Here is a 12843-nt window from a genome sequence, read left to right as displayed (position 1 = left end):
TATTGCTTCCTTTTAACTCGTTGGAAAGCCGAGCCCTGAGAACAGTTACTTCCTGTCTGATTCAAGGTCAGGGGTCATCCTGAGACCCATGCACCTGCGCATACTTTCTGAGACTGGGTTTGGCCCAGCGCACCAGAAGGGGCACCCAGAGCCTGGCCTTTTCCAGAAGGGGCATGAAGGACACCTTTCCACAGAGGGACAAAGATTTCTCTTACTCACCCCTCTCCCTGCCATATGATGGGGCAGCTCTGGGGTCTGAAAACCCACCTGCTGGCAGGACTGACCAGGACAAAGGAGCCCTGCTGGTGGCTCAGAGCGTCCCGTCATCCTGCCTCAGCTGATAGGAGTCTTCACTCAAGTGGGCTCTGCTCCGGAAGTAGGTCCTCTCACAGAGACTCATTCAAAAATTTGCTGTTCCAGCTGGGAACTCTTCCAGCATCACTGACCTCCATTGGTTCACCATGCTTTTACTAAGCATCTATTATGTGCTAGATCTTGAGCTGGGTGCTGGATTCTGAGTGTGGACAGATGAGAAAGACATGCTCTTGGGAAGCACCAAATCTTTTGGTTTATGGGTAGTAGGTAGCCATAGCTGACGTTTTATTTTGAGTACTTATTATGTAACAAAAACCACATAAGAACTTAATATGTAATTAACAGGTAATCAATCTTTACTATCAAACCATGAAATCATTACTTTTACTATGTCCATTTTATAGTTGAGGAAACCGAGGCACGGACCAGTTAAGAAGCTTGTCTTGTGTCACAGAGTGTACTAGTTGGGCTCTGAGCCACAGATGCCAAGACGAGATGATGTGAGACTTCCTGGGATAATGCCTGTGAAAGATAAGTGGGGGTGGGAGGGGCAGGGGTAGCAGGGGAGCCTCAGGTGTGACCCCTGTAAAGACTGACAGGTACCTCCAGTGCAAAGACTGCCCTTGGGTGGGGCGGGGGGTCCCAGGGCCCCTGCCCAGGGTCCCTGAGCAGAAATGTCCAGGCCCCAAGATACCTGCAGCGCTCAGCCACTGGCTGAAAGAAGCCCAGGTTGAGAGCAATCTTGGCTCAAACACTGTGAAGGATCCCACAGGTTCCACAGCTGGAGGCTGTCAGCTAACGACCCTCCCCGCTGCTGTTCTACAAGTTCTTCCTCGCAGGAGGCCCCAGCAGCCCACCTCCACGGCTGCTGTGTACACCAAGAGCCATGGCTCAAACAGGTCTTTCGTCTGTTATGCTAGACTGACAAACTTGTACATGATTTATTTAGTCTCTGAATGCTCTCTGCAAAACTTATCAGTCAGTCAGTCAACAAGCTTCATGAAGCCCTACCACGTGTCCATCCTCACGGGGTATAAAGAGAAAGCCTGGCCCCTGCCTAAAGGAGGTCCTATGCTGGCGAGGAACACAAGACTGACAGAAGCATGTCCTGAGATGAGCCAAACACAGTCCCTGCCTTCAGAGAAGTCACCTTCTCATAAGAACCAACAACCAATGACAAAAGACTGAAATAATATGCGATAAGGAAAGCAGTCCTGGCAGTGTTATGGAAGGCTTCCTGGAGGAAGGGGCTTCGTCATGGAGACCTGGGAAGTGAATAGGCGTTGGTAGATGAAGATGAGTAAATGTGGAAGAGGTGTGTTTCCTGTAGAGGGGCAAAGGATGGGGAGGGAGGGAGGGAGAGGAAAGAGACCAGAAGTGATAGCACTTCCAGCAGAAGAAAGGAACAGCCTTGGCAAAGGCCCAAGAGAAGTTGCAGTATATTCATGGAGCCACCAGTTCTTCTGGAAGGCTGCAGGTGAGGAAGGCAGCCAGGAAAAGTGAAGCCAGATAGTGTGCAGCCTTGCCTGCCCACCAATCCATGTGTTCTGGGGACAGCAGAAGCCAATACTGCATGAGGCCTAGATTACATGGGGCAGGTGCTAACTGCAGTGAGAGTAACCAGTAAGAGCAGGGCAACCAGTGAGAGCAGGGCAGCTCAGGAGGGTTCTGCGGGGTCAGAGTCCTGACAGATCATCAGCAAAAATGACTCCAGTCATGAGGACTGATGGAGTCCCCAGAAGGTTCACACAGCTATACTCCTCCAGAGGAAGACTTCAGCTTAATCAGAAGATGACTTAATCAGAAGATGACTTAATCAGAAGGAAACTGAGAACTGGTGATTCTAGTCCTTCACCTCCACCTTCCAAAGGAAAGTTTCTGAGAAATATTAGATCTTTCTGGCAATGCTGTCTATATACTGTTAGCCAAAATGTCCCACTAACTCTGCTCTTCGCTTCAAAATTCAACCACCTGCCTAATGCCTACTTTGACTTCCCTAAATAACCACACACACACAGGGGAGCTTCCTTGCCCTAAACTGTTGTCCTGAAAAAGTAACTCAACTGTTGAGGTAGTCATGGCCCAAGTTCATCTCAAGATTATGGACAGCTGAAATTCCCCCTCCAATCTCCACATGATTATTGTTATGTAGAGTAAAACTCCAAACTCTGTGACATGAAACAATCATCATTTATCATCAACATCATCATCCTCATCATCATCTTTCAGTTTGGGAGGCTGGCAGCCTGGATGAGGTGGGTCTCTCCGAGAATCTCTCATGTACTTGAAGGCAGATAGGCCTGGAGCTGGAGACCAAAGACTTCCTCACTCAGACATCTGGTGACTGATGCCAGGGCTACTGACCAAAGCACCTACATGCAACCTCTCCACATGGCCTGAGCTTCCCCACAGCAAGTGTCCTAACAGAGGAAGGACCAGTGGAAGCTGGCTTTATCAACTTTTATGAAAGCTTTGAAAGTCCGTAGCACTTTGCCTCCACACTCAACCCGTTGGGAGCAGTTGCAAAGGCCCACCCAGGTTCCAAGAGCAGGGGACAAAGATTCCACCTCTTAAGGGTAGGCTGTCAGGCCACATTACAAACAGAACATGCAGGAAGGGCAATATCGTCATGTGGATCTTTGAAAACACACTCTAGCACAGCCACAACAACTCTGCCACAATTCACATCCCTCCAATGTGCAAAAAGCCCCCACGCTCTCCGCAAGGTCCCCAGCTTGACATCTGGGGTCTCTCCATCTAAATCAGATCCAGATACCACTGAGGGCCCCTACGTGTGGTTCCTCTTCCACACTGCCGCGATCTAAAGGCCTGTGAACAGAAGTGCCACGTTACCCGTCCCCTACACACCCAACATACAATGGTGGGATGGGTACAAGACAACTGCCATACACAATTCTGTTTGAAAAGGAAGAAAACAGGAGTCACCCAGCACTAACTGAATTGGAGCAATTTCTCAGCGGTTTTCCAACATGTACAATTGATCTGAAATGCAAAAATTCACACTTATTCTTTAAAATGTTTACTTTCTCATTCTAACCTACAGTGAGTACTTGGCCATGGGGAATGGTAAATGGAAGGAAAGACGAGCCCAAAGGAGGAGTGGCAGAGGAAGTGGAGTATTGTTGGGCCTCCCATTGTGGGTGCTCTGACCCACGTGGTCCTGGGCACATGTGTGGTCATGGTCCTCACCACCACGCCCTCCTGGCCCAGCCCACATGCCAGGGGATCCACATGGTCACATGCCCACATGGCACCTGTCTTACACCTTCATAAAGTCCCTTTGATCCAATGTTGGTGTCAAGCCAGGAGGACATGCATCTGAGGCTGTCAGCAGTCATCTTCTCCAGCCTGAAGACAGAGCGGTCTATAGAACAAGCCAGTGGCAGGGCAAGCAGGGGAAGGGGCAGCACAGCCAAAACTTGAGTGAACAAAGCCCCAATGATGCCATTTGAGCCATACCTCTACTGGAAGACCTTAAGCTAATAATAAATCCCCTACTTTGCTTAAGATATTTTGGGTTGGATTCTTTTAAACCTTCATCTGAAAGTATCCTAGTACAGTCCCACTTTTTTCCCCAAGCTCTTTGCTTTCATCTAAGGTCTGGCCTCCCATGGGCCCACTTTACCTTTCTATAAGAAGGCCCCATGAAGTCCTTCTTGTCCTGGGATAACCCCATGTGGAGAAGGAAATCTGCTCTCTTCCTTCCATGTCCTCCAGTCCCTCAAAGAGCTGGAAAGTAACCATAACTCACGCACGGCAGCTATCTCTACTCAAACTTAAGCCTGCCCCCCACAACCTTGACCATGACAGGGAACAATCCCCAAGAGTATACACACTGCAAAGGGGCGTGCCGAGATGGCCTCATGAGATAGCACGAGTAAGCACCCCCTGCCCTGGACACTGCCTGAGCCAGGACCAGCCACGCTCCCAGGGTCCTGCCTGTCGGCTTCTTTCCTCTACAACTTGGAAGCTGCTGGTATCAACATGTCAGCAGGAAATGGCTCCTTAATCACTGCAAACTCCCTCCTGACTGTAAAGATTAGGTCAACTTTCAGCTGTAGGGCCTCCTCTTCCAGGATAACAGGGATTGCATCTGACAGCGAATAGCAATGCTTAGCACCAGCCCACACTCACAGTCTGGTCGGATTACATACATTCGACACCTGTGTAGAAGGCAAGGACTTGGACAACAGGGGTTGAGAAACGAAGACTTTTGGCACAACAGGCTGTTGGGGGGTGGGGGAGAAGGAAGGTCAAAGGTACAGGATGCAGCAGGAAAGCCTGAGTTGTAAGTAGCTGCTATCTACAAGTGAGCAATCTGGGGACTTGCTAGCCGATGCCCGCCAAACCCCATGGCTCTCCCAGTCTGCACTTTGAACCCGGAGCAACCTACCAAGAGGCAGGACCCAGGGGAGGGGCATGATATGTTTCAACCTTCTTTCAATCTCTAAACATATGTCATTCATTTGCCTGGACACTTCCATGGGCTACAGGCTACAGCACAGCTGGGATTCACTACAGCCATACCACCTCCCAGCACGGAGCTGTAACTCCATCCCTGCCCTTCTACCCAAAAAGGCTACTGTACACTTCAGTGTATTAACTACCATCATTAACAAGCCACCAGTCGATCCAGATCCGGATGCCGAATATGGCGGACGTCACCACCTGAGCCGCTGCCTCACCCAGTTCGGCCCATGCCACACATTTATTGCAGCCCCGGGGACCTCCTCTCTGGTGTGGACTTCAGGGTCTCTCTAACTTCACCCCACTGATGGTAAGTCTTCAGCGTTTGAGAGTGAACTTGAAAAACAGCAGAGGGGCGCCTGGGTGGCTCAGTCGTTAAGCGTCTGCCTTCGGCCCAGGGCGTGATCCCAGGGTTCTGGGATCGAGCCCTCCATCGGGCTCCCTGCTCTGCTGGGAGCCTGCTTCTTCCTCTCCCGCTCCTCCTGCTTGTGTTCCCTCTCTCGCTGGCTGTCTCTCTCTGTGTCAAATAAATAAAAATCTTTGGGGAAAAAAACAAACAGCGGAGGCTCCTATATTGGAAAGCCTACTTCTAGACGAGATGGGGTCAGCTACCATCCCTATCTTCTTTTGACTGATTCATCTATTTTCTGAGTAGCTACTATGCAGCAGACACTCTTCTAGTAGGGAACAGAACAAAGATCCCCCCCCCAGGGGGCTTACATTCCAGCAAAAAGAGAAAGGTATTTAAAAATAAGCCTAATAAATATGTTGTAGAATTTATGTTATATGTTGCGAGGTAACAGTGGTATGGAAAAAGAAAAAAGAGCAGGGTAAGGGGAGGTTAGGTGTGCTATGGGGGGGGGGGCATTTGCAGAAGTAAAAAGGGGTCAGAGTATGCCTCATTGAAAAGGTAAGATTTGAACAAACACTCAAAGAAAGTGAGGAGTTAGCCATGGGAAGAGAGAGAGCACAGTGTTCCAGGCAAAGGGAACCGCCAGAGCCAAGGCCCTGAGGCAGAACATGTGTGGCACCCATAAGGAGTAGCGGCAGGGATCACTGGGACAGGCACAGAGTGAGCAGGGGAGAAGTCAGCAGAGAGGAGGCTAGAGAGAAGCAAACTGTTCCAACCAGAGAAAACCAGATCCCCTATTGCCAGAGACGCAGCCAGACCCCCACTCCACCAGGTCAGGCTGAACACAGGCCCCTCACTTAGAGCCCCAGGTACTTCCCCTACAGATTCAAGGCAGACAGGCTTTCTGCCTCCAGTAGCCCTTCTCCCACCTCCGGTCCCCACCCCTCAGCCAGCAGACCCAGGACTCGGCCACCACACAGCAGAACAGGCTGCTCTCCCCGGTCCCCAGAGGAAGGCATCCCGCCTCACCAGTGCCCCTGTCCCACTGGCAGGAGGGCTGACAACCATGAAGAACTGAATTATAAGACTCACCAATAATCAGGGGGCCTCTCTTTTCCTTCACCCCAGGCCCAGAAACCTCAGATTACAGATCCAAGCTCCTGGGATCTCCCAATCAAAAGCTGGCGCCCACAAGGCAAGGGCAAGCCAGGCCCGGGACATGGAGTTCTCACCTCCCACACAGCCAGGGCCCAGCGGCCATCTGGCCAGGCTCCGCGTGGCCAATCAGACAGCAGGCAGGCTGACATGGGGACTGCCAGGGCATCGGGGCTGCAGGAGGCATCTGAGGCAATGCTCCCCAGCTGCTCAGGCGTAACTGAATCAGGCCTTCACGAGTAGGGGAAAGGGCCCATTACCGAGCCCCAGACGTGCCAAGAGCTCCTTGGATCCACTCTTCCTCCCAGGCCTCACCCTCAACTTGGGCTCAGCCTGTTAGAGCTAAATGGCTCTATTTACTGCTATCCAAGTTTTTTTGCTTGGCAGGGCAGAGAATTGGGGACTTAGAACTCTGATTGCCAAGAGCACCAGGAGCGCAGCTGTGAGTCCTAAGGGTAAAATCATGGAGTCTGCTCCCAGTGGAAGAAGGTTGGTGGGAAGGCAGCTGCAAGTAGACAGACGAGTCTGGGGCCTCCAGCATCGCTGAAGCAGGAAAACAGGTGCAAGGACCTGACCCTGGTTGAGAAGGATCAAGAGTTTGGTTTGGGACATGTCTGAAGTTTAGACCAGAAGTCAGGAAAGAGGTCAGGGTGGAAATACATATTTGGAGAATGTCTGCAAAGAATGCTGTAGTAAAAGGACTGGAGTAGATGAAGGAGGAAAAAAATCTACAGGGCATACTGGAGCATATCAGAGAATGATGCACTGAAGAGTTGAGAGCTGAGACAAGGCCAAGGAGCCAGGAGAGGAGGAAAAGAAGGCATCCGGAGAGGTAGGAAGAGTCAGGGTAGCAATGAAGTAGGGCAGTCATGACTGTTTTCATCAAATAGTCCTGCCTCCCCTTCCAGAAGCATGGTGGAACTGGGTTCCTGACTCCCCTTTGTAGGAAGTAGAAACGTATGACTTTTTTGGTCAATGAGTTTTAAGTGAAAGTGATATGTCACTTTCAGCCAGGCATTCAAAGCTGCTGTGATACACTGGGAAGCTTCTTTTCCTCTGCTACGGTGACCAGATATGTTCCAGCAGAGGCTGCTCTGTGGGTCCAGGAGTGAAGAGGGCATGGAGCAGAACCAGAGCTCATCGAGAGTGAGAAATCAACCTCTTTCCCTTAAGCCACTGGGATCATTTGTAACCACGGCATAGCCTAGCCTCTCCTGATACACCAAGGGAGGAGTTTCTAGAGGCATGATGGTGGCCAGCCGTGCTGAAGGGTGCAGGGAAGATGGCGACTAGGCAATGCTGTTGAGTCTGGCAAACAAGCAACATCAGTGACCCTCAAGCTTGGGTTGAGGGCGCAAGAACTAGATTACACGGCATGAAGGAAGGAAGGCAGAAAATGCAGACATTCTTTTAAACATTTTGGGGATTGTCAGAAAAGAAATGGGGTAGCACTAGAGCCAGCAGGTAGGGGAAAGGCTTAAGCTTTTATTCCTAAGAGAAGCCAGTGGAGAGACAAAGGGATAATACATATGATGGTCTGATTTGCCCGGGCTCACTAACTGTCTGTCTCATTGGGAAGGAAGAGAAGAGAGAAACTAGATACCCTGCCCCTGCATTGTTTCCCTTCCCTTGTTGCATGTCAGCAAGCGTCAAGGGGACTGAGCTGAAATTAGCAGGAAGTGGAGGAGCACAGAACGAGAGAAAGATCCCAGTAGTAGGGGATGGAGGGGCTGAGGGGAGGGTAACGGATGGGAAAATGAGCAATCTAGAGCAAACAGGGATGTTCAGGAACCCCTGAGGCTTGACTTCCACGAGCATGAGTTTCCACATCCATAAAATGGGGCTCTTAGAGCACAGCGAGACGGGGAAGATAAGAGAGGATGGTACATGCATGTCAACATGTTACAAGCTGTAAAGACCCATGCACATGTGATAGAATCGTGGCTGGTCACCACATAACCTGTTTGTGGTAACTTTACCCGGAGAATCCATCACCTTTGGTTGCTGCCAATGAAACTCCCCAATCAGCCACCACGGCTTACCAACAGGATAACCTCAGGTCTACACTGGCTGTATGCAGAATTCTCACACAGTCCAGAGTAGACAGAGGTGGGAGACATGAGTCCCACCTACAGCCTCACTGGATGACCCTGAGCTACTCAGCTCTCCTTTCTAAGACCCAATTTCTGATACAACAAATGGGGGAATGGGACCAGACAAGCTCTGAGAGAACTCCAGCTCTGACGTTTTGAGATGTGGGGAGATTCAATTAGCCCTCCAGGTTCCTACATAAATAAAACATAAAATTATTTAGAATCAATTAAACCTGAAACAGTTACTGTATTATTAGGTAGACACACAGACACCAAAAAAATAACAAAAAACCAGTAACTGTCAAACACTATTTTGGATCTTCAACCCCTCTGACTCAGTTCTCAGCCCAACAACACACACACTTTGGCCACGGAAGGCTCCTGCTGGGTCAGCCTGCCAGCGCTGTACCCTCTCACCAGCCAGCTCAGAGCGCCCCTGCCCCATATCTGCCTCTAAACCACAAGGGCTCCAGCTGTCAGATGTCTTCAATGGGCCGCACGCACATGTCCAAGCCTGCCTGTATACAGCAACCCACCCCGTAAGGGGGAAGGAGTGCCACTGAACAAAACATGTAAAATTAGCACCTGGGTCTGTGCTCACCCTGAACTTCATCATTGTTGCTGAAGACACCTGCTAAGATCCAAGGACAGAAATCCTAAACTCTGACCTGCTTCAGCCCTCAGTCAGTCCCTGCTAATCCCCCCAGTGGAATATCAATTCTGAGATGTCCGGGGGAAGCTGACACCCAGGAAAACTTCCCCAGTCTCTCCCATTAGTACATAAGCCAATCAATATCTTTCTCTCTCTCTCTTTCACTCTCTCTCTCTCATCCCCACATAAACTTACTTCAGCAATGGCTACCAGGAAGTGCTGACCATGGTTCTTGGAGCTGAACCCCTGCCTGGGTCTGATTATGCCTCTTCTCTCAATGCCCTAAACAGGGTCTGACGAGCTTAAAGACTGGGTCATCAATCGGCCCATGCCCATGACAGTGGAACTAATTCACACCGAAGGCAGCACCCAGGCCCCACAGCCTGTCATGGGCCCGCTCAGCTTCACGGCCTGCTGAAGGCAGCACATGGCTCTTCTCGGGCAGCTGTCTGACCCACTCATTTCTGCATCCAGCTCCAGTTGACCATGGTCTTCTGGGAGCAGCAAAATGCTAGGCCACATCCACCCCACCACCCCACACACCTGACCCCTCCCCTGCAGCTGGCAGCCCTGTGACCCCAATGGTGTTGAAGTGAACCTCTCTTAATCCTTGAGCGGGATGAGCAAGGCCTGGGGATAGACAGGAGACCTGAAAAAGTCACTAGCTTTAAGAGGCAGCTCTATCTGTCCTAAGGAGTTTGTTCCCCACCAGCTCACCTAGAAACCTAGGACAAAGTCACCCCACCTGCATTTGCTGAGAAGATGCAGGGGGCTGTTGGGACACAGGAGCTCTGCAGACCCATCTCTGAGTTGTCTGCTTCGAGCTCCACATTCCACAGCACGAGAACACTGCACGATCTGAACTAAGGGCACAGAGCTACCCTGCTGCGTCCCACACATCCTGCCTTAGCCAGGACTCCCTCTGCTTGTGACACTTGTACTCCGGTTGTGGCAATGCAGACACCACGGACCAGAGGTCAGACGGAGTCCGAGTTCTCATCCGACTTTGTTCACAACCAAATGCATAACCTCAATGTAGACCTAAATGTTTGTTTCTCTGAACATCAGTTTCCTGCCCTCTAAGATGAGATGTTTGGACTGGACCATCTCTACAGTCCTGGCTCTCCTATGGGCACTTCCCTGCATAAACTTACTTCCAAAGCCTCATTTTACAGACAGGCCTAGGGCGAAGACTGCAAAGGCAAGGGGACTTCAGAAGAGTTACGGAAGCTCCTGACCCCTCACCAGGGTCCTAGAAATTCCACTCAAGAGAGATTCAGGTCCCAGGGCAGGGCGTTCACCCGGACCCTGCCTTTAAAGTCACTTCCACCAGAAAGGGAAATACTTGGGCAACTTTTACTCACTCACCTTTCTGCCTGTTACTGGAGAAGGCTAAGTCCCTTTGTTCCACAATTTATGGCCTCCCAAATAGTCCTCATTTTACTTTTTCATCCTTACATCTCCGTCCTGCCTGGATGCATCTTCAGCCTCAGACTCACGGGCAGATTCACTCCTCCATCAGTCTACCTGCCATCATCCCACCTTCTCCTTGCACATAGAGATCAGTACATCTAATATAGGCATTAAAGAAGGTCCCAAGGACCCCCATATGGCATTTCAAAGCCTAGTTCAAGCTGCTACTTGCTACCAATTCCTGAAGTGGATAAAACATTTCTTCAAATCGGACTTTTCACTACCTAACACTGGCCCTCTCCTTCTTAGAGTTACTGGCTGAACTGAGTCCTGTGTCCTCCCCCGCCTCCCCCACCTGCCGCCTCTCCCCAGAATTCACACATTGAAGGGCTAACCTACAGTACCCAATGGTGTGACTGTATGTGAAGAGAGGGTCTTCAGAGGGGACATTAAGTGAAAAGGAGGTCATATGGGTGAGCCCTAATCCATCCGACTGGCATCCTTACAAAAGAGGAAATTTGGACACAGGCATGCAGGCACACAGGAAAGACCATGTGAGGACACAGTGAGAGGACAGCCATCCACAAGCTGAGGACAATGGCCTCAGAATAATGCCAACCCTGCTGGCACCTTGGACTTCTGGCCCCCAGAACCGTAAGTAAATACATTTCTGTTGCTTAAACCACCCTGTGGTGGGTGCTGTGACGATGGTCCCAGCAAACTATTACACCTAATGTTTGTTCCTTCACCCAAATAGTCCAAACATGTCACTGATTCTCAGAGTAAAAAGAGCCTCGGATTGTTAAGTCTGATACCCCTATTTTTCAGATGGGCACACTGAGGCCCAGTGAAAGGAAGGGACTGACCAAAGTCGTACAGGACGCAGGGAGCTGAGCTTCTCCCCAGAGCGGTTCTGGTCATAAAGCACTGAGCCCTAGAGCCAGGTGTGGCTGCACTGAGCTGCCTGCATTGAGCAAACACAAAGACAGTCCCCCACAGAACTCTTCCCCCCACACCGCAAGGCTGGATATAAATGGCAGGACACACAGGCCCTGACTGCCTGGCTCTGTCCAGAGACCTCAGTAAACCCTGGATGTGCCCAGGGGAACCGCTGAGACTACAGAATGGGGATTCCTGGGCTGGTACCGGAAATCAGCTTAATATAATCCAATGCCATTTGAGGGAGCGTGAAAAAAAGCTAACAGCAGAATGAAGAGAGCCATCGTGTTCCAGACCTGCTCCTGAGCTCGACAATCTCTTTCTGAAAGCCAGGCTGTCTTCAGAAGCAGAAAGCCTTGATTCAACTCTTCCTCATCATCTCAATATTTACTAAGTATATTTGTTGCATGAGCGCGATTGGAAGTTCTGCATAAATTCGATGCCCTGAAAGGTTAAGGAAAGAAGAGACTCCTTTGGACTAGGATGATCAACAAGCAGTTTTCTGGAGAGGCTGGAACTTGAACTAGCCCTTAGAGGACAGGTGGGGCAGTTCTCAGAATGGAGAATAGCAGTCATTCTAGAAACGGGTTTACTTCTGGTCTCTGGACTGAATGAGCTGCCCAAACTCAGGCCGGTTAGGCCCTTTGTCCACAGTAGTGAACAGTAACAAATGTCTGTCTAGGGAAGAGTGGGTCAAAAGAGAAGACAAAGTCCTCATTGCAATGAGTTCCTTATGCAAATGAGAACACCAAGCCCCCTTTTTGAGATCAAGCCCATTGGCCATGGTAGCTCTTCTCAGCAGTGGCTTGTGGTCTGAACACAATTACTGGATTATTTGAAATTATTCACCATCTTCCAGGATCCCCCAATGTTTATGGCCAGCATTTTATGAATAAATAGGGGAAGAAGTACCTCCAGGCTCCCCTTCTGGAAGAAAAGACCCCTACAATGAGACACTTATGACATCACAGTAACACCACTCAGCTGCCTGAACTTGGCCTTAATTGTGTTTTCTGTGGGTTCCCAGCAACCAGAGATGTCCCCGTGAAGGTCAGATCACTGGCCCCATAGCTCACCTCTCCCCCAGCCAGTTCATGAGCAAAACTTCCAAGTCAGCCATCTTTCTGCAGCCTTTCTAGCTCTAGGACACCTTCATCTCCCATCTCTCCAAGTTGAAGAGGTATAAACTGTTATTTAAATGATGAAGATCCATTTTGGAGGAGTTGACCGTAAACGAGAAGTGTTTGTCTTCCAAACACTACTGGTTTACTCTCATAATCTGCAACACTTGCCTCTCTTGTATATAAACTTTTACAATGGATTGAAACATTTTTAATGTTCTTAATCAAGCTTTGTTTTCTTAAGGATAAACAATAACTGATTTTATAAATATATTATCATTCTCCTTTGCTGTGAAAGCAGCAGCACTCCTGCTG

This window comes from Ursus arctos, unplaced genomic scaffold (assembly GCF_023065955.2).
Source record: "Ursus arctos isolate Adak ecotype North America unplaced genomic scaffold, UrsArc2.0 scaffold_8, whole genome shotgun sequence".
In the NCBI taxonomy this organism is placed as follows: domain Eukaryota; kingdom Metazoa; phylum Chordata; class Mammalia; order Carnivora; family Ursidae; genus Ursus; species Ursus arctos.
The sequence above is the reverse complement of the archived record's forward strand: the minus strand, read 5'-3'. Positions refer to the sequence as shown.